Below are 21,600 nucleotides of genomic sequence, written 5' to 3' on the forward strand. Positions count from 1 at the left end.
AGAACAAATGGAAAACTGTGCTACATCGTACATAATACAATTCAGAAGATTAAAATTTTGTAAAATTTCACATCAGAAGGTATTCAGCTTTTATTAAAAGTCTTTTCTGTTCAGTTTTAATCACATTTTGTAAAACTTCCTAGATACACAATTGCCAAGAGGGAATCTCTATTCTGGGGTTTCTGGGGAATCTCACTAAAGAATTCTTGCAGTAGTGTGCAGGGAGCTGGAAGCTTATTTATTTCATCCTGGTATTGTCTCATTATCTAGGTGCACCTTCTGGATTCAGGCCTATATTTCATGCTCGCCTTTATAATCTAACAAAAATTGAAAGTTCAACAGTAGCAACTCGGTTTGCCACCTGACCTATACGAAGTCTAGAAACTTACATGTCCAACTTGCTACACCTTTCATTTCCCTTTCTTTGAATAAAGCATCATAGCCGCCATAAAGCATAAATCTCTATCTTGGGCATCTTGGAGACTGCCAGGCACAGACACAGCTGCCCCTGTGCACAGCTGGCAATAACCCAGGTTCAAGCAGGAGACTCCAGCTGACACTTCTATGATACTGTGAAGTAATTTCAGTCCCTTGCTGCATCCCAGAAGTAATAAAAGTTACTGTCTTGCACAGGAAATAACTCATTGTGTGCCTAAATACTGCAGTACCTTTAAACTTTAGTGTGTCAAGAATAATGCAGAAAGAAAAAAAAATTACTAAATCCTTTGGTTTTCTTTATTGTATTTATACCCTTAACATTTTTTTTTTAACAATGCTCTTCAGTGGTTTAATAAATGTTATCTTGTGTTGATTAAAGTGGAAAAAGTCCTTTATAATAGGACCCTATATTTTAAAGCTGCAAATGCTATACAGTCTGTACTTTTGATCAGCAAGAGAAAGTATTGCATAGCAGCAGCTTTTGAGAATTACACAGATCTTGTAAGAAAATAAACGGCCATTGTGTAGACAATGGCGCAGAAGTCCAGCTCATTATTGATTTGACAAGAATGATCCTCATGCTTTGGTTTTCCAGAAGAATTGAGCACATTTGAACTCTTTTATACTTTTGATAATTACCTTTACTCAGGCATAAAGTCAGAACAGACCTGCAATCAAAAGTATAAAAGCAGAAGTTCTGATTGCAAGGGTCTTTGCTCATTCATGATTGGTCAAACTGATTTCCTAAATAAATACATACTACTCTCAGTTTTTTAGCATTTTCTTTTTTAATGGTTTGCTGATAAATGAAAACTTATTGTTCCTACACAGACCAGAGTAAATAATTGGAAACACTGAGGGTATTTTTAAAGGAGCACATTGACAGGAGACAGGATGGTTTATAATGAGGAGTGTTGCCTCCCTGTGGAGCAAGGGACTATGACTCAGAGCTGACCCTGCCTTTGCTTTCTCTCATTAGTCACAAATTTCTGTACCAGATTTACTTAGTTCTCCTGCAGACTTTCTGCAAGGAGAAAAGTTCCCGGTACTCTAGCAGACTTTCTGCAAGGAGACCAATAATCTATACAAAACCTTTTATTTTCTTTTATGGAACAGCGCTGTACATGCAGAAACTATTATTAATAAATGTGGTTCATTACTATATCTGTAAAAATGCTGCAACAATTTCTGATAAACAGAAATGGTTGCAAAACAGGTTTGGTTCTATTGACCTTTCTCCTCATCTATTCACTTCCCAGAAACAATTTAGAAAAGGAGTTTACTGGTAAATATATTCATAGAAATAACATATTCCCATAGGAGGTCTCAAAGTTTTGGAGAAAAAAATCAGAGTATAGGTATTCTCAAATGCAAACCAATCCTAAATTATGTATTTCCCCAAAGAGGGAGCAGAAATACAGATCAAACTAGACTTACCTAAATGATCAGTAGTGGCTATAATTTTGTGATAGACCATTCACTGCAGCAAAATTCACTATCCTGTCCCCAGGAAAGATGCAAATCTCACAAAATAATTTTTAGGACTGATTTATCAATTGTTACAAGTAATGAGTGTCTTAAACAACGAAACAACAAAGCGATAAACCAAGAAAGCTCCAACTTCTCCCTTAAGATATTTTTAATAAGTAAGTATGGAGCTTCTAGAAACAATAGAAAATATTCTAGAGCAAAATAAGAGAGGTACCTGCTTTCTGCACAGAGATTTCTGCATGGAAATTGAATAAGTTTTCCTTTTGTAGATTTAAATGCACTCATCTGAAAGAATTTTTCCATTAATGGCTAAAAAAAGCTAAATATTATCTTGTTTAAATGGTAGGAAAGCATTGGATGAATGACAAGTTGCTGAATAATAATTAAATTTCAGATAATGTAGAATGTTAGAATAAATAATGAAAATATCAATAATAAATACATGATAAATTTTATACGCAGGCTTTCCCATAGTTCCACCGCACTTCTCTCTAGTGATAGCTAGCTGCTATGCTTTCTATAAATAATGAGTAATGAGATGAAGTTTTTGTTAAATTCATCAAATTTATATGAATGACTGCAAATTTTGGACTTTCTTAGATCCCCAGTTCCATTCAAGACTTAAGGTAGTTAAGTGCTTGAATACTGTTGTGCATCTAGGCCTACAGTAACTGGCAGAGAGCAGATGAGGGTCTGAACTGAGCAGAAAATGGTCTAAGAACAGGGACTTTACAAGCAGGTGATGGTAGATTGAGTTGATGCTGACAGAATACAGGCTGTCAACATAAAAGCATTATTTCCATTATCAAGGAAAAGGTATTAATTTCTTTTAAAATATATAATATTTCAATTGTTAAGAGAGTTGTAAGAGTTCTGATTCATGCAGTCAAGGTTATTCTATATACAAAAAAATAGAGTTGTTTAAAAAGCTGCTGGTGTCATTAAAACAATAGGATTTTATCTAGGTGAAGGTTAAAACCAGACATTGTTAGAAAACATCCAAGATGAGATGATAGTTAAGAAGTGGGGTAGAATGTTGCAGCCTGGTTAGCAGCAGGGTAAGGAGCCCTGTATTCTCCAAAGATACTGTTGCAGCATTTGTTGGCATCACTACACCTGCCTACTTGCTCACAGACGTTTACTGTAACTATGGCAGCTGTTAGGCATTTCACTTTTCTGGTCAAATAAAAGAAGCTATCTTTCTGCAGCTTGAAGAAAGCATGGATACTCTGTTTCCCGGTGCCTCTTCTCTCCTCTTGCCTTACTCACTGTGTGTGTATATCCTTTATTGCTTTACCCCCTCCTCCATCTATTATTCACGAAAGCGCCAGCTTTTAAAAATGAAGTGGTGTATTTTTATGAAGACAGAAAATGATGACACTTGGTTTTAAATTGGGGGGGGGGGAGAAAAGGAAGAAAAAATAAGTAAAAACTGTCAGAAGGAACTGAATATATATGTGACTTTGAAGTGCAATAAAAAACAACAACAAATCCTACTTCAAGTGACAAAAAAATCCTACTTCAGATCTGTGACATTTTCAGTACCTGAAATGGACTTCATTTATAGCAGCTCTCACACCTTCTGAGAGTCCTGCTTGAATTACCTGCATCTCTGTGCCCTTCCTGCAGAAGTGCTGATTGAATGTTAGAGGAGAGAAAGGCAGACCTTGGAAATATGTCAGACCGATCATCCTCTATCTTATATCCTTGCTATATACAGAATCACTTTGTCCAAGCCAGTAAGAGTGTACTCTGAAAGGTGCCTCCCCGCCACCAACAGCTGACACACACTTTATAGATGTAAATTATTGGTGCAGTTACAACATTCAAGTCCCAGTTCATGTTCAGCAGGTATAACACTAATTGCAGGAACAGTCAAGACACTTTCAATTAGGATAAAATCCATAGAGTGCATATAGATTTTTTCCTAAGAGCTGCTGAAGCAGGTTAACTGGGAATTCCCTGGTGAGAGAGGATGTGTCTCATGGTCACACTGATATGCTTCTGATTTAGCACTCAAGTCTTAATTCATATACTATCTGCACCATCAGCACAGTGATGCACACTACAGCTCTGTTCTGTCCTTTTGGCAAGGAAGTCCAGGTGAGAAGGAAACAGGAGTGAAGACTCAAACTCCAATTCTAGATGCAGCATAGAGAAGCTACACATTTTATCAGACCTGGCTCTTTCTAATTTGCTCTGCTAAGGGGGTGCATGCTACTTGGTACAGTAAGCAAGCTTTAGCAGCCAGAAGACAGGGATGAGCAGGGTTTAACACTTTGCAGTGAGGCAAAAGTTTCAGAAGCAAATCTTCCTTCTCTGCCCCCAGCATTGACTCTGGGGTGAAACAGAGACAGGGGTGACAGCAGCAAACATGTTACAGTCCAGACTACATGACACAATACCTGTGGAGAAGAAGATGATCTGAACACACATCACCACCACCCCCCCCAAGGGTCCTTTGGTGCTGGACACTCATATGGCTCATTTGTAAAGGCATGAATGATTCATAAACCTGTGCAGCTCTAGGAAACGTTTGGTCTATTTGCCTTTTCAGTTCACAGTCAGTCAAATCACATGTGATTCAGGGTGTCCTGGTTTCAGCTGGAACAGAGTTAATTTCCTTCTTAGCAGCTGGTGCAGTGCTACATTTTGGTTTTAGCCTGAGAATAATGCTGATAACACACCAATGTTTTAGTTGTTGGTAAGTAGCGCTTATTCTGATGAAAGACTGTTCAGTCTCTCACGCTCTGCCAGTGAGGAGGAGCGCAAAAGGCTGGGAGGAAGCAGAGACAGGACACCTGACCCAAACTAGCCAAAGAGGTATTCCATACCACAGCACATCATGCCCAGTATATAAACTGGTGGGGAGTTACCCAGAAGGGATTGATCTCTGCTAGGGTTGGGCTGGCTATCGGTCAGCGGGTGATGAGCAATTGCATTGTGCATCACCTGAGTTTTCCAAATTTTCAGTTCTCTTTTATGTTGTTGTTGCTGTTCCTTACTAGTAATAGTAGTAGTATTGTTATTGTTGGTATTGTTTCTATTATCACTATATTGTACTTTAGTTATTTAACTGTTCTTATCTCAACCCATGGGTCTTACATTCTTTCTATTCTCTTCCCCATCCTGCCTGAGGGGAGAACAAAAGGGGGGGGGGGGGGCAGGGGGGAGAAAGGGACTGTGTGGTGCTGAGTTATTGGCTGGGTTTAAATCACAACGCTGGGTTTGGCACAGTTACTGGTTCAAACAGACTATCCTTTCAGATACCAGGATGACAAGGGAAACTGTTTCATGTATGGCATATTCCAAATACAGGAACAGAAACAGGGTTGTTATTACCTTATTTTCTCTCACAGTTCCCATGACTTCAGAACCCAGTGTACCAGTCTGCTTGCAAACCATTAGATTCATAACTGCTCATCACAAGGACTTATTGCTGAGGTAACATATAGCAGCAACTCCAGCTAGTCTAAACTTACATAAGCAACTTATTGTGATTTCAATAGTCCTTCCAGTTTGCATTTATATTAAATCAGTAAAAGCTTGATGGCATCACTGCTATAGCCAACAAGCCAATATTAAAATGTTGACTTTCAAGCTAACAAAATTCATTTCTGCCTCTTTATGGTCGAGGTACTCACCATATAGAATAGTATATGGAGACAAAATATAGATCTGTGGCAGGCATGGTGTTTTGTACACAGTACAAGTAGACCCGCCCTTTTTGCCTGAGCAGAGATCTCAAGAGCACTACTGGTATCACTTGGTGTGGGGCAGGGAAAGAGGTTGATATAGGTCTTTAGAGAGGGATTAGATAATCGAGCCTTTATAGATAGATTTGTCAACATAGCCATTTACTTGTAAAGTGCAAGTCTCCCCTAGGTTCAGAGTGCTGCATCTGCTCTGTGTTGTTCACCCCATCTGAATCTGATAATTTCTGGAAGGTTTGATGTTTTCTTCAACTTCCCAAAGATTTTCATTAGGACAAGACAAGCCTGATGTGAAAAAGATTTTTGCCCTCAGACCATAACTTGTATAACAGGAGAGCAGCCAGTGGCATATCACCTAGGAGCACAGACAATAAGGAACACACTTCTGTCTGGAATGTGACTTTAGACCCAAGTGATATGGAAACTTTGAGCATGGTGACTTGTTGCAGGTGCAGTGTCCCCTTTGTCCCTATTTGGGTAAGTATGTTTGAAATGTTCATACTTCTTATGGATTTCCAGCCCTTTGGCACATCATTACAACCACCTTTATAGGGATGCCTAGCAGATACAATAGAATTATAGTACTAGTAACATAGGTATATCTCTGTTAGAGGTATGCCTTATGAGAGGTTCTGGGGAATCTGTCATAAAGTGGGAGAGAGGTTATTGGTTTTGGGAGTTTTCTTTTTTTTTTTTTTTTTAGTAAGAAGAAAACTCCCTTGCCACAAGAGGCATCATGCTAGGTGGCATGCCTGACTCTAGACCTTGGAAGACAATATGCTCTTGTTGGCTCAGACTGCTGTGGGGCCTTCAGCTTTATTTAGTGGTTGCTAAAGGGATGGAAACAATGTGCAGAACAATGAAAGGGAGCAGTGTTCCTAACTATGGCCAGAAACATGAGTATAAATGCATTTTGCAGACAGTATGTCACAATCTCATCCCAGAAAACAGACTCAGTGACTGTGGTTGTGTTAGGCTAAGTGAAAGTGATCTGCAGTTAAGATAGTTTCTTGGCAGCTGTCCTGGGTTCAGCAGTAGCAGTCAATTTTTCTCCTTCTTAGTAGCTGGTGCAGTGCTGTGGTTTTGACTTTCAGCCTGGAAACAATGCTGATAACACCGATGTTTTTAGTTACTGCTCTAATGTTTAGTCTGACCAAGAGCTTTCTGAGTCTCATGCTCTGCCAGGGAGGAGGGGAAGCCAGGAGGAAGCAGAGACAGGACACCTGACCCAAACTGACCAAAGAGGTATTCCATACCACAGCACGTCATGCCCAGGATGTAACTGAGAGTTACCCAAAAGGGCTAGTTCACTGCTCAGTCGGGCTGGGTATCAACAGGTAGTACTGTATTCTCTCCCCTTGTTATTTCCCTTATCATTATTATCATTGGTGGTAGCAGCAGTGGTTTGTGTTATACCTTAGTTACTGGACTGCTCTTATCTCAACCCATGGGAGTTACATTCTTTCGATTCTCCTCCAAGTCTCTTCGGGAGAGGGAAGGGGGGGAGAAGTGGGGGGAATGAGGGAGTGGACTGCGTGGCTGACTTGCTGACAGGGTTTAAACCATGACAGCAGCCCTGCAGAACACCCTGCTGTAGGATACAGCATGACATGATGATTCAAAAGCCATCTGGGATATTGTCATTGAGGCTGTACCTGAGGATACAGTATCTCATAGTCAGCTAATTGAAAGCACACTTGACAGTTACGCAGCAGGAGTTACGTTTCAGTTTCATTTTTTCTTAAAAAGAAAAAAATTAAAAACTTTCCTCTACCATCAGGCATTTCAAAATGCAATTCTCATATATAAAACATTACTTTTTGATTGAACTCCCTGAGTGGCCTCATTATATGGGTACAGAACAGGCAGCAAGGGATGCAGATCACCCATACAAAGATGTGCTCCCTGATTTCATTCATGTTACGTCTGTTCACAGACAAAAGTGCTAGTCCGCAGTTTAAGACTGTGAAGGTTTGTAATACATAGGCAGCATATCTTTTACACCTATGCTAGGTGGTCACTGTATTCATGGAACAACTCACATAACCTGTGAAGGTCTGTAGAATCAAAGATTCATTTCCCTGCTGATAAAGCTGTAGAGCAATGTGTGGTTATCTGGGTTACCTTTCTTAAAAAAAGCACAGACTCATATCTGCTCTTGCAAAGACACTGACGGAGTGTTTCTTACAAAATAAATCATTGCTTTGATCTTGGCATAGAGTATTTCTTGGAGAAATAATCATGTCTCTCAAACAGGGTAGTCAGTTGTTGTTGTGACCAAACTATTACTATATACACGCTAATATCTAATGTAGCATACTACCGTGTTAACTCAGTAAAATCCTAAAAGAAAAATGTTTCAGTTATTTATAACCTATGCTCAGAGTCTCTTTGCTTATGGTAAAATTAAAAAATCAAAAGTGAACCAGTGAGGGACAGGCTTGGAAGCTCTGAAGAAGGTTCCCTGTTGAAGATGATTCCAGTCATGCATCTCTTTTCACACCGGGCGAGGAGGGCAGTCTATAGAGATCAGTCAATGCTGGTCTTTCCTGATCAACTAAAGGGAGACTGTCCTATCCAAAGCTGTGATCTAGTACAGCACTTGAGGGGAAGACAGAAGCAGCTTTCTACAGGATAGTCTGTATTTCCATCACTGATGACTATATAACAGAAATCAGCATATTGCTCAAGTCTTTACTTCTTGTGATGGGTCTGGATGGATTAAATCTGCATACAGACCCAATCTGATGTCCCAGGTGCATCAATAGGCAGCATAGCTGTGCAGGAATCTTAGTATGGAGAAGAAAGACCTTTATACAAATATGCAGGGATAGATCCTAGGGTGTGTGCAAAGGTACATTGGCCACACATTTGGTATAGCCAGGTGTGTTAAGATTCAATAGGTTTGATGTAGTAATCATTGCCCAGTGAGTTCATGCTGAAATTCTGATGGATATACATAGTGAATATTACAGTTCACAGTAGCATTTATACAAGCTGGATATGTCCACTGATCCATAAAAGTAAACACGTATTCAGGTACTGCTACCAAAGGCAATATAGGTATAAGAAGAGCTGTCATATTTACCATCACCCCTTTAGAACCTGCAACAAAGAGAATAACCACTTCTCTGCTAGTAATAATAGCAGATGAATTCAATCTGTAAGAGCCATAAACATAGATTCATGGTTCCAAAGCAATCTTGAATGATATTATGGAAGTAGTTGGATGTCTGTTTCATTGCCAAGAATTTCATACAGCTCTACTGGAAAGGAATCAGGGTTTTACAAGGGTAGCATAAATCTAATTTCTCATAGCTTGTAACAGATGTTGTCCAGAGACTGGGAGACAACAACTGGTCATTGAGTTTTGTCTCTTTTGCAACGTTTCCTTATGTTAGTCATGAACAAACATCAAAACTACTCTATCGCTGTTTTTATTTCAGTCCAGGAGCTTTCATCAGCGTAAATCAGTTATGCCATATTTACATAGGTGCAGCTGAAAACAGAATGAGTTTCCTAGCAACTTCATCTTCATCAAAACTTGAAGAAAAAATAATTATACTTAATAGAAGAAACCTTTTCTAAATGAAAGGATATGACACTTCAGTTTCACTTTCCTAAAGACTGCTCACAGTCCTTCCCTTGTTCTTGTTCCCTTCATTTGCTGTCAGTTACATAACTCCTTTTTTAGCTCATAGGTGTCAGCATCAACTACATTAAAAGTGTACTTTACTTTTGTTGAAATTCAAGGTCTCTGTACCATAATACATCTTTTGTACATTTTCTTGAGAGGTGTTCTAAAGACAATTATAAAAATAACCCCATACATCAGAGCTCAAAATACATTAACTGGATTTTACTCTAAAAGTTGACGCAGACACATCATTATAAGAATTGGATGGTTTCTTATTGCATTATTTAGAATGGCAGTTTAATGCAGATGCTCAACTTTCTCTTTAATTTTTTTTTTTAATAAGTTTTCATAATAAAAAATATTCTGGTTTTATGCTTAACCCTGTACTGGTGTGCAGGATGGCACTTCTGACAAGGAGATCTGAAGAAAAAAATCTACACATTGGCAACGACTTCTGTCAATCTCCAGGCATGAAGGAGAACCAGGAGACCATTCCAGATCTGGGACTGGAACTTGACCTGTCTGTCTGCTATGGTATATATGCCTGAGGAAGATAAATACAAATTTTAATGAGTGAAGAATAACAGAAATTATGAGGCTAAGGAGAGCTTTCTTGGACATAGATGCTTGAATGAAATAAGTGCAGTGTAGACTCAAGTTATGGGACAGAAATGAAATTAGAAGATCAGTTAGTCTAGTCTCTTGACATAGAACAGGGTACTAATCTGAGACTATTCATAGATTGAAAGCCAGGAAATTAAATCCAAAGTGGAAAAGGGGTCTCATGAATAGGAAGTGTGTTATTCTTTCTCTATAAGTCACTTGTATACAACATGCACTAAGTAGCTTTATTTTTTTTTTATCAAATTGATTAATTAAGACCAATGTGGGATTGGTCTTACACATACGGGGTATGTGTAAGGCATACACATAAGGGGTTTAAGATAAGAATTATACACTTAAATTCTTTCATGTTATTTGATAAGGTAGTTAAACTCAGCATCAAAAAAAAAACCAAACCAAACCCAAACCCAAACCAAAATAAAACAAAAAAATCAACCAACCAAAAAAAACCCAACAAACTGAAACCACTACAACTCAGCAACACAATTCTGTAATTGCAGTTGTTCTTCTCTAGAATCCCCTCACACACATTTCTTCCAGAACCAACCTGTACAGGATCTGTGGTCCAGAATCACAAAAGAAGGGGTGGGCTGGTAGAAAGTGGTGCGAAAAAAACAAAACCAAAACAAAAAAAAAAACAAACCCAAAAACGAAAACAAAATTAGGGAAAATTAACTACTTTAAATAATGTCATCTTCCAGAGCAGAAGAGTGAATGCTTATACCTGCAGCCAGCTACTTTCCATCCGCTTCCCTGGCAGAGGGGAGATATTGTCATCTCAGGTGAAAGGCAGGAAAAGGGGTCTCTGAAACTTCAGACATTTTTGAAAATATTGTTTAAAGTTACTTTAGTGATCTAACTCAGTTCACCAGAATGCTTTCTTTACTTATTTGAAATATACTGATTTCGCATAAAAATGCATTAAATTGGGCATAGGTATCTTTATTATTTTTTCACTGATTTTAGACTATATTTCTAGTCTTTAAGGTGCACTGGGAATTTTGAACATTTTCTCTACAGTTGTTTATTTTATTTGTTAACATCATTTATACACATCACTAATGAAAATGTTGGACATTGTAATTTATCTGTTGCTTAGGGCATTCTTTAAGTACTGTAATTTCATAGGTTTTGAGAAAAAAAAAAAAAACAAAAAAAAGCTATCCACTGGCTGGGAACTTCAACATTATTCTTATGTCATTAGTAGAAAAGGAAAAGAAAGGGAAGGGACGGGAGGAGAGAGGAGGGAAGGAGGGGAGAGGAAGGGACGGGACGGGAGGAGAGGGGAGGGAAGGAGGGGAGAGGAAGGGAGGGGAGGGAGGGGAGAGGAAGGGAGGGGAGGGGAGAGGGGAGGGGGAGGAGGGGAGGGGAGGGGAGAGGAGAGGAGAGGAGAGGAGAGGAGAGGAGAGGAGAGGAGAGGAGAGGAGAGGAGAGAAAAGAGAAGAGAAGAGAAGAGAAGAGAAGAGAAGAGAAGAGAAGAGAAGAGAAGAGAAGAGAAGAGAAGAGAAGAGAAGAGAAGAGAAGAGAAGAGAGAGAAGAGAGAGGAGAGGAGAGGAGAGGAGAGAGAGGAGAGGAGAGGAGAGGAGAGGAGAGGAGAGGAGAGGAGAGGAGAGGAGAGGAGAGGAGAGGAGAGGAGAGGAGAGGAGAGGAGAGGAGAGGAGAGGAGAGGAGAGGAGAGGAGAGGAGAGGAGAGGAGAGGAGAGGAGAGAAGAGAGAAGAGAAGAGGAGAGGAGAGGAGAAGAGAGGAGAGGAGAGGAGAGGAGAGGAGAGGAGAGGAGAGGAGAGGAGAGGAGAGGAGAGGAGAGGAGAGAAGAGAAAGGAGAGGAGAGAAGAGAAAGAGAAGAGAAGAGAAGAGAAGAGAAGAGAAGAGAAGAGAAGAGAAGAGAAGAGAGAAGAGAAGAGAAGAGAAGAGAAGAGAAGAGAAGAGAAGAGAAGAGAAGAGAAGAGAAGAGAAGAGAAGAGAAGAGAAGAGAAGAGAAGATGTCGTGGTTTAAACCCAGACAGGTAATTCATTCACTCACTTCCCCCCTTCTTTCCCTCCCCCTACTCCTGGAGGGACGGAGAGGAGAATCGAAAAGAATGCAACTCCCACGGGTTGAGATAAGAACAGTTTAGTAACTAAGGTATAACACAAATCACTACTGCTATCACCAATGATAATAATGATAAAGGAAATAACAAGGGAACAGAATACAACACCTCAGCACCAGCCGACCGATAACTTGCCCCCCTCAGCCCGACCAAGCACCGACCGATACCTCCTCCAACCCTGCAGTTTCCCCAGCCCTTCCGGGTAACTCCCAGTTACATCCTGGGCATGACGTGCTGTGGTATGGAATAGCTCTTTGGTCAGTTTGGGTCAGGTGTCCTGTCTCTGCTTCCTCCCAGCTTCCCCTCCTCCCTGGCAGAGCATGAGGCTCACAAAGTCCTTGGCCAAACCAAAACATCTCTATCAGCTCTGTTCCCGAGCCGAAAGTCAAAACACTGCACTGCACCAGCTACCAAGCAGGAGAAACATGACTGCTACTGCTGAACCCAGGAGAGAAGAGAAGAGAAGAGAAGAGAAGAGAAGAGAAGAGAAGAGAAGAGAAGAGAAGAGAAGAGAAGAGAAGAGAAGAGAAGAGAAGAGAAGAGAAGAGAAGAGAAGAGAAGAGAAGAGAAGAGAAGAGAAGAGAAGAGAAGAGAAGAGAAGAGAGAAAAAAGAGAAGAGAAGAGAAGAGAAGAGAAGAGATGAGAAGAGAAGAGAAGAGAAGAGAAGAGAAGAGGAGAAGAGAAGAGAAAAGAGAAGAGAAGAGAAGAGAAGAGAAGAGAAGAGAAGAGAAGAGAAGAGAAGAGAAGAGAAGAGAAGAGAAGAGAAGAGAAGAGAAGAGAAGAGAAGAGAGAAGAGAAGAAACAGACTTGGTTCAGTGGCAGATGGTGGGCTAAGTTAGTTGTCTATGTGATTTACACAAATTCATCATTAAACAAAAAATATTGAAACGGCTGTACCAACAGCAAACTATTAGCACTATGTTGTGCAGGCTTCTCTACACCAGTGCACATCTTAGTAGGTTTCTGAGGATTTTTTTAATGAAGTAGTCAAACTAGTTAAACATTAGATTTCCTGATCTATAACTCTATATTCCACCTGTTTCATATTGAACTCAGTAAATATCTTCCTTCTTTACCTTCATTTTCAGATTGTTCATTTTGCACCATCCTTCAACCCTGCCAGGAAACCTCTGGGTACATCTGTTGGTTTCAGCTTCTATGGGGCAACTACAGTTATGGTTAAGGTCCATATGTGATCACAAATACTAACCCATAATATAGCAAGGACCATCACAATGTTTCCCTTGGGTTTGTGTTTGGGGCGGGGGAGAGGAGTGTATGTTGCAGTTTGATTGGTTTTGGTTTAAATGCCAAATAACTGCAAAAAAAAAAATCTTTCTAAATGTTAACTCTGTATGTTGATCAAATAACTTCTATTACCCTTCTTAGCAAACTAGCCATCTCAGTGAAAATATACTAAAATCTGCACTATGTTTCAGTGTAAAAATATACATACAAATATAAGAGCAGTATTAGTGGATGTGAAAACTTTTTAAAATATTCTATTAATTCTAATTGAAGATAATATTGTTAACTTGAGACAGACTACATCTAGGCTAGATCTAGATTCAATTAGAATCTCTTCTAAATCTGGTCTTGCCCCTTTTGATTGAAAAATTTTATTCCATAGGGCACAGGTCTGAATACCTTGGAGTGTTCTGACAGTGAAATTAGCTCATTGCAATTACTATGGAAACAAATGGAGTATGAACAAACAATTCTGCATGCAGCAGAATCCTCATCTTAGAGTGAAATATGACTTTGTGAAGAACAGTTCACAGCTCTAATATAATACTGCTTGCAAAATAACTATGTGAACATCACAGTCAGGCCATTACTTAAGTTAAAATTGACGGTACTTACTTTAAGTAGTCGAGTTTTCAAGTTACTACCTAATGTATATAATTTAAAGGAATTCAAATAACTTTGGCTAAGACTCCAACTTTGCAAAGAATTCCCAAGGGGCACTGAATACCATGTATAAAATGTTTATTGCTAGACCTGAATCTGAAGGATCTACTTAACAAACATTTGCTGAATGTCATTGAAGACGTTCCTAGTAGTCTGTTTGAAAAATCAGTCCTTAAGAACTTAATCTGACACTAGCTATACATATTTGGAAATCAGCCTCTCCTGAGAACCTGGAAAGGTCTTTGTTAAACTTAAATCTCATTTAAAAGCTTGAGGCCTAATGGGATTTTAAACATTTTACTGACATGAAAACATTTTCTTGGCACAGGCATTCCACAGGGGGTCTTTTCTATTCACACTCAACTTTTTTTAATAGTTCCAATTACTTTTTTCCTCAACTAATAAGTAAAATAGAGATTAGAGGCAGATGAATTTTCATTAAAATCTTATACTCAGTCAGAAAAGTGGTGAATAAACACTTTAAACGTCGATAAAAAGTAAAAGTGTTAAAGAAGGCTAATTAGTCTATTAATTAAAAAGCTCTAGACATAAAATTGGATTGCTAAAAAGTGGTAGAAATATTAAAAAGGCCAGATGCCTTTCTAGAAAACAAAGATGTATTTTTTTTCTTCAGTATATGTTTATATGTAGTTCATACAAAGTTTCTGTAGGGAGGTATGAAAAAATGAAATAAATAAAACCCATCCACGTTGTCTTTATTCTTTTATAAATACTGTATTTTTGCTATTTCTATAATTCATTATTTATTTACAATAGCAGCAACAACAATTTTTAACACCATGTAAAACACTGATGCTGGAAAGAGACATTCCACCTAAACACTCACTGGTTCTTAGTAGCTATCTTTTTGTATAGATCGAAATATACTGCTTCCTTCCTCTTCAAGTATTGTTGGATTGGAAAATAGAATAAATGAAAGAATGAATGATTGTTTAGGCATTGCTGACCAGTCTTAGATGGATGTCTCACAAGTGTTAAGAAGATTAAGTAGATTAAATAAAATAATAATTCACTGTTAAATATGCCCTGGCATAAAAAGGCATCTACTGATAGGACAAGGAAGAATGTTTTTAAACTAAAACAAGGTAGATTTAGATTAGATAAGAGGAAGAAATTCTTTACTGTGAGGGTGGTGAGGCACTGGAACAGGTTGCACAGAGAAGCTATAGATACCTCATCTCTGGAAGTGTTCAAGGCCAGGTTGGACAGGTTGACAGCTTGGCTGTTTTGAGCAACCTGGTCTAGCGTGAGCTGTCCCTGCCCGTAGCAGATCTTGTGGAACTAGATGATCTTTAAGGTACCTTCTAATCCAAAAAAATTTATTATTCTATTTGTTAAGATACAGGAAATCTTTTTATGTTGCAATTCTCAATACAGACTAAATCAGAATATCAGTGTCTTGGTTTTGGTTGAGATTGAGTTAATTTTCTTCCTAGTAGCTGGTACAGTGATATGCTTGTGGCTTTCATCTAACAACAATGCTGATCAGACACCTATGTTTTAATTCTTGCTCAGTAGCACGTACGCTGATCAAGGACTTTTCAGTCTCTCATGTTCTGCAGGGGGCACAAGAAACTGGGAGGAAGCAGAGACAGGACACTTGACCCAAACGAGCCAAAGGGGTATTCCATACCACAGCACATCATGTCCAGTATATAAACTGGGAGAACTTACCTGGAAGGGACCGACTGCTGCTAAGGTTGGGCTGGGTATCAGTCAGCAGGTGGTGAGCAATTGTATTGTCCATCACTTATGTTTATTGTTTTTTTTTACTTTTCTCCTTCAGTTTTATATCTCTCTCCCCGTCATTTCCCTTAGTATCAGTATTATACTGTACTTTAGTTACTAAACTGTTCTTATCTGAACCTGAGGGTTTAACATTCTTTTGATTCTCCTCCCTGTCCTGCCTGGGGAGGGAGGAAGAGAGGGAGGTGAGTGAGTGGCTGCGTGGTGTTAAGCTACCAGCTGGGCTTAAACCACACCAAAGAGAGCAAATATTTTTTTCACTTTATTTCAACCCTGTAAAACCATCATGGATTCTGAAAATAAAACCCAATTCTTTCTCTGCTTTGCACCACTGACAGTAACAAGATTATTCTGACTGATTACTGTCTTCATTTACATCTGTAGAAGCCCATGGTCATCAAATTTTTAGCTATACCATGGAAATATTTTTCCTTCCCATGAGCTGCCAGTGATGGATATCAACAAAAAACTACATGCACTGAAATATTAAGTAGAATATTAACAATTCTGCCAGCGGTGTGTGAACACCAGTAAGAAAAATAACCAGTCAATTCTTACAAAGTTGCATCAGTTCTACAGCCCTGGCAGTAGCAAATGGCATTTTGGAAGATATACTCCAATTATGCCAAATACTCTCCAAGAAAACAAAGACATGGAGTAAGAAGCTGTATATTCACATGTTTTTTTTAATAGAAAAATTAACCAAATTTTAAAAATGTCTTTAGCAATTTTGTGTTCATAATTGTATTTTTATATATTTTTTTTTAAGTCTGTTTAAGACATTAAAACTAAACTTCTACAAATCAGATAAACCACTGAAGGACCAGGGACATTTGTATTGATTTTTTTTTCAACTATATTTTATATACAGTTGTGGTTAAAAAAGGTTTTATCATGAACCCCTTTCCATTTATAGGTCATCAATATTATTACGACATAAGAAATACCTGTTTTGGTATTGAAGTTCATTTTTAAATATAACAATAAAACATTAAATATTTACAGATTGGCACAGACTTGCTTAATATCTTCATTAATGATCTGGATGACAGGGGAGTGTACACCCTCAGCAAGTGACACCACTAACCTGAAAGGAATGGAGGGTCATGTTGCCACCCAGAGGGACCTTGACAGGCTGAAGAAATGGGCTAGCAGGAACCATATGTAGCTCAACAAGAGAAAGTGCAAAGTCCTGCACCTGGGGAAGAACAACCGCATACAACAGTGCATGCTGGGGAAAACCCACCTGGAAAGAAACTTAGCAGAAACAGACCTGGAGGTCCTGGTGGACACAAAGTTGAACATGAACCAGCAATGTGCCTTTGCTTCAAAGAAGGTAAATGCTATCTTCAGCTACATTAGACAGAGTACTGGCAGCTAGTTGAGGCTGGTCATCTTTCTACTATTCCTTTTACTCTAGTCCTCTCTACACACACCAGTCTTGGGTTCTCTGGTACAAGAGAGACATGGGCATACAGGAGGGAGATCAACAAAAGGTCACAGAAATGGTGAAGGTACTGGAGCACTTCTCTATAAGGAAAGGTTGATAGAGCTAGGAATGTTCAGCCTGGAGACAAGAAGGCTCAGAGGGATCTCATCAATATGTATCAATACCTGAAGGGAGGATGCAAAGAGGACAGAGCCAAACTTTCCTTAGTGGTGCCCAGTGGCAGGAGCAGAGCTAATGTGCACAAACTGATACACAGGAGGTTCCATCTGAACATCAAGAAACACCTTTTCATTGTGAGGTGAACTGAGCACTGGCACAGGTTGCTCAGGAACATTGTGGAGTCTCCATCCTTGGAGATATTAAAAAAAAAAGCCATCTAAACACAATCCTGGGCAACTGTCTGTAGGTGGCCCTGCTTGAGAATGATCTTGGACAAGTTGATCACCAGAGGCCCCTGTCAAGCTCAACCATTCTGTGTTTCCATGACTAAGCAAAACATTCTCTTCCCATAACTGGAATGACACCAGCTATCTCCCCTTTCTCAGTATGTGTTTTTACTGCAGTTTATTGACAAGAAAGTATTTTAAAATAACAACATCGAAATTAAAAGACTACAAATGAAGTCTAGAATACAAATTTTGGCCCTGTAGGGCCCAAACACTGTAACTACCTTTGAAAGTGACTACCTCCCCATGGATTACTATCATTTGGATCATGTTTTTAGCACAAGTTTTTATGCATTCATCTAAAGTTATTAGCAAGTTATTTGATTGTAAAATAATAAGCAGAATAGTGTCTTCCTACTGTACAATCCAAACAGTGGACAAGAACTGCATGACCTAACCACCTAACAAGGGGAATATAAAATTCATAGGGATTAGTCATCTAGTGTCTTTCTTTTCAGATATTTTTGAAGGACTTACTCAAAGCCAGAATAAAGAGAAGCCAAGAAATGAAGAAAAATATGAAGATATTTGTCAAAGGAGGGGTATTAATGTTCAAATCTGCCTACTAATATCACCAGTAAAGAGGTTGTACAGCTATTTGCTCTGCTAAATAATTCCCAGTAATAAGCATTCTCTTTACATTTCTTCCTCCCCCACCACCTCTCCACCTCCCAAATGCCAAAGACATTTGAGATATACAGCTTTTATAAATGCTTAATAGTATTAAGTTTGTAGAAAAAATGTCACGATTTCTCATGTCTGACTCAGGACTCTTTGTCATTTAGGATTAGCAAATCTAGAGATACACTGGTGCATTAAACTGCAAGAGTGAATACTCTCAGCCTTATCTTGTCTGTTTGTAAGAGATAAACATTCCCCATCTCCATACAGATAGATATAGATCTTCACTCAGAATCTAGACTTGATGCCATTTGTCAGGAAGAGACTTCCAGATTTCTATGTATCCAGACATTATTCCTTCATGGAAATGTAGCTTAAGCCAGGGACATTTGAATTCAGCACATAAGGTTGAGAGAAAACCAGATAGACCTATTTATAGTGAACAAAAAAATAAAAGGGGAAATATTTTTTCTTTAGTCTGGAAAAATAAATCTGCAATAGTCAAGGATCAAGAAATTTTATTCAGCTAAACACTCAGAAAAGAAGCAAACTATCATAAAGTCAGGCAAACCAGTCAGCAATTACAAAAAGAGATAGAAAAAAAAGATGCAGAGATCAGGATTGAAGAGCAGGAGCCTACAATTCATCCGTAAGAAGATATCATACAGAAATCACTTTGAATATTCAATACTAAGCAGGTAAAGCAAAACATCCCACAGGCCAGTCTTTCATTTCTTTGCAGATTAATTACAGCCAGCTGTAGCTTGATTGTCCAGGTGGAGCTGACCCAGACACACAGAGTCTGGACTTACAATTTCTCTTTGGAACAGATGTTTCTCAGAATGTTTAACTCAGTGTTTCTTTAGTGTTTCTTTATCTCTCCCCCCTTTTTTTTTAACTTTTTTCCTCACAAACTTCCAAAGGAAAAAAAAAAAATAATCTGAGGTGGTTTGAAGGATAACCCCTCTCTTTTTGTTACCACTCAGAATTAGCAGATGGCAACAGCAGGCTTTAGGAGCTGAGCTCTCAGTTGGCATCTGAGCAACGTTCATGCCAAGAGAATTGAGAAGGCCACAGAGGAACCAGCTTCCAGCCAGCATTTGGACAAGAGCCATGCCAAGGTGGTTAAGCAGCCTGCAGGGAAATCCAGCTTCTGCCAGTGTGTAGATGAAGTGCACAGTGAAATGTGGCTCCCAGCTGGCATGAAGGCAAAAATCATGCCAAGACGGTTGATCCAGTCACAGAAACACTACCTTCACTGGTACAAGGCCAGATATCAATAGTACTGAGCTGGGGACAGCTTTCAAAGCTCTTGTGCCTCTTGCTTCAGATGAGAGTTCTTCAGAGCAAGCAGAAAGGGTTCATTATCATTTCCTGAATCTCAGAAGAAAGCAGAGTTCCAACATCATTCTTTAGCAACTAAAAGGAAGAAATTTCTATTCCCTGACAGAGCACACATAAGGGCAGTGATGACATGCATAACAAAAGGAGAAAGCTCCATTCTGTAAACTGTTTACGTGCATGTCCTTAGCTTCCTTTGAAACATTCTTAGATCTTTCTGACACCAATTAGTCATTTGCATCCAATGGATGTAATTCAGTTGTCATTCTGTGAAGTTATTTCTCCTTCATTTTAGACTCAAACAGAATGACATAGTGTTTTGAGTCTCCTATATATGAAGATAGACTTGCTTCCTTTCCTCATTACCCCAGAGGAAATTTTAGAATTACTATTTTTTTCCTCAATATATATTCACACATTACCAGGAACTGCTTGCAATTTCCCTGGTAAAAGTACTCTTCCACTGAAATGACACCTTAGACTCTCAGAAGTTTGACATGGGGTCTGATGAATGGCTCTTTCCAAAGTCAGGTCCTAAAAAGGGAGCAAAAAGTCTCACAGGTAAGATCTCCAGAATTCTGTGAAGAACTTTTCAAGCTGGGACGTTACTGATGCCATCAGATATGCAGGTAAAATTTTCATTCAGAATCACAAGTAGATTGTAATGTCATGTGTGTTTTCAGAAAATAACTTTACCTTTTTCCAACCATAAATAAAAGGAAAAGGACTGATAACTTTTCATCTCCTTCTGCACCTTCACTGCCTTCTCAGTACTTGGAGAACCTGGAAGAAACTGAGGCAAGAAACTGAGTTATTATAAACAAAATAAAAATTTTCTTTCAGACAATAACTGAATTTTCCTTTCCTAAGCTCTTTTGATGTCAGACTTTTGTCCTTCCTTTTTTTAAGGTTGCTAGTTTGTATCTAGAAAAGATAATTTTTATTAAGCAGTTTGAATGGGAGTATAATATTTCTCTAAGCAACCTTAAATTCATATCAAGATTCTATGCCTGAGAAAAAAATTATTTGCTAGTATTTTCAACATTAGTTCTGAGCAGTTTGACATGAAGGGTGATCATAAAACAAATTCAGAGCACAGATCTGTCCTACTTGTAGTCACCAAGAAGACTGGAAATACACACTGTAAAAAAAAGGGGTGGTCTTTACAGGGAAGTCTGTAAAGTAATAGCTTAAAGGAAATATTTTCTTATCTAATATTCCCTAGTATGGACTTTACCAAGATGAATTTATCTCTCTTTGCTACTCACATTGTCTATATTATATTTGTCATAATATCTGACACTTTATACTACTTCAGGAATGGATAATTTATGTGCTAAGAGAATAGATAGCATATGGCCTAAGGCTACTCAATAAGATTACAGGGTCCAGAACCAGAAGCAGAACAGAGACTGCTTTAGTCCATGGCTTTCTTCAGTCTTAGGAGCCAAATTCTGCCATGAAATGTGCTGCTGCTTTTGTTTCTTTACTGGGTATCCACATCAAGGTTGTGGCAGTATGGAGGCTGCAAAGGTGGGCTCTGCGAGAAAAAGCCAGGGATCATCCCCACGTTGAGCACAGCTGGTTCCAATGAGCTCCAACAGACTTGCAATACACAGCTGAGCCTGTCAGCAATGTTGGAGTTGCCTCTGAGAAAAGGAAGTCAGTTTTGATTATCAAATGTACTGCTAGGCAGACAAGCATATGACTTTGATATACCAACATGGAGTAATGTTTATGACTATTAACTTTGGGGTTATGAATTCACAGGCATGAACAATGGGTTTCTATTTGCATAATTACTGTAATGAATCCTTTGTAAACCCTCAGTCAGAAAACCCTTTTAAATTACATGATTACCATCACTTAAATACATTTTATAGGGCCAAGAAAAGATAGATAGTTTTACTGAAGTTACTGGTTTTCAGATGAATTACTGTTTGTTACAGATAATATTCTAGTAGATTCCTAAATATTGCATTCTAAAGTCCTTTTCACCCATTCAGACACTCTGAAATGTTTGTCTTGGAGATTAAAATTTTCCAAGCTTAGTCTTAAGCTGCAATTTAT

Source organism: Pezoporus wallicus, unplaced genomic scaffold, assembly GCF_028554395.1.
Source record: "Pezoporus wallicus isolate ANWC-B61680 ecotype Strahan unplaced genomic scaffold, APGP_CSIRO_Pwel_v1 contig_5542, whole genome shotgun sequence".
Classification (NCBI taxonomy): Eukaryota; Metazoa; Chordata; class Aves; order Psittaciformes; family Psittacidae; genus Pezoporus; species Pezoporus wallicus.